General features: G+C 38.9%; 1 non-coding gene across 1 annotated transcript; it reads left to right on the top strand.

The window, feature by feature from the left end:
- The first annotated feature begins 235 nt into the window (after positions 1-235).
- On the top strand, positions 236-339 carry LOC127552582 (U6 spliceosomal RNA). Its single transcript, XR_007951452.1, has one exon. It is a non-coding gene; the product is annotated as a U6 spliceosomal RNA (small nuclear RNA).
- Positions 340-1,695: the final 1,356 nt, after the last annotated feature.

Raw genomic sequence — 1,695 nt, 5'->3', positions numbered from 1 at the left:
GGTAAGGGGGTGGGGTGGAATCTAACTTGCAAAATCGTAAGCATAACCATATGGTGTGTGAAATAAGCACAATTGTTCAATAATTTAAACATTTGTTGTCATTGCCCTTCTTTTGGGTTGAAACATAAACTGATCTTTTCCAACATAGTAGCCTCTTTTGAGTTTTCCAAATTTGCTAGCATGTTGAGTGCAACACTGTAACAGCAGCATCTTTTAGAATTTTAAAGTTCACTGCTTGCTTTGGCAGCATATATTCTAAAATTGGAACAATACAAAGATTAATTAGCATGAACCCTACCCAAGGATGACACAAAAATTCGTGAAGCCCAGAATTTTAGAGTTTAAGTGGAATACTATCACTTCGATTAACTATTATTAGCAATGCTTCCTAATGCCCACCTGACTACACTTTCCAGGATGTATGGGGTCTAGGTCAGTAACTACACCATGTAGTTATGTTGTGCTACAGTTCCTTTTTAATGTCCCAGTTTCCCTAATTGTCCTATCTCAGTTATTCTGCCCCAAGACTTCAGGCTATATTCCCTCTTAATGTTTCATAGAATAAAGGTCTTTAACCATTTTAGACATCATTAGAGTATCAGGAGCCTCTCCCGTACCTCCTTCCATTATGTCATTCTAGGTGCCTCCCACCTGTAGGTCAGTCATCCCCATCTCAGGTACCTCCCCCATTATGTCATTGTTCTTGTTATCCTATAAAAGAATCTTGTATCCAACATTTGCTGCTAGATTCTTGGAGACGATAGTCTCATTCAGCCCTGGGATCAAACCATGGATCCATTTGGTCCCAGTAAATCTCTCCCTTTCAAATAAAATATTAAATTGTTCTCTAATCTCTATCCTGCCTCAGTTTCTCTGGCATTCCAGTTATTTGTGATATTAAGCTCTTTTTTGTATAATTCTTCTGTATATTCTTGACACCTGTTCTTAATCTATTTCTGTTAAGTCCCCACCATTTCTGTCTTTTATCATTTATCTTGTATCCATTTTTGAGTGAAACATTCCTTTGATATCTCTAATTTTCTTGAAGAAATCTCTTATCTTCACAATTCTATTGTTTTATTCTATTTCTTTGCATTGTTCATTTAAGAAAACCTTTTTATCCCTCCTTGCCATTCTCTGGTACGCTGCTGATTAACAGTTGGGATTCCTCTCCATGAAGAAATGTGGGTAATCTCTCTCCTCTCCACTGCCTGTGTACCTTGGTCTGAGATTGGGATTCTGCAGCTGGACTTCCTGGACCCTGGGTTTGTACCACCCCCATCCCACCCCCTTACCTCAGTCATTTCTTTGCTCAGCTCAAAAGCAAACTGTAAAGTTGGCCACTCCAAGTACTATTTGTTCCACCTTATCTTAAATCCTGGAAGAAGTTGACCCTTGAAGATAAACCACTTTTAACTGGGAAGAACAAAGGTTTGTTTCTGAGAAGATTATAGACTCTAGGAGGGCATAGTTCAGATCCAAGAAGCTACCTGAAATCCTTTGCTTGGGTACCAGCTCTTGCCTATAGCTACATAACCAGCTCAATGGTAGGGTATAGGAAGGGACTCTAGATTTGAAGCTGAGAAACCAGTATTAATTTCTAATTTTGGTAAAGTGGCACAGTGGATAGCTTCAAGCTTGGAATTAGGAAGAACTAAGTTTAAATCCAGCCTTAGAGACTGCTGTGTTATCCTG

This window comes from Antechinus flavipes, chromosome 2, assembly GCF_016432865.1.
Source record: "Antechinus flavipes isolate AdamAnt ecotype Samford, QLD, Australia chromosome 2, AdamAnt_v2, whole genome shotgun sequence".
Lineage (NCBI taxonomy): Eukaryota > Metazoa > Chordata > Mammalia > Dasyuromorphia > Dasyuridae > Antechinus > Antechinus flavipes.
Note: the sequence above shows the minus strand (reverse complement) of the source record. Positions and strands in the feature narration are given on the sequence as shown.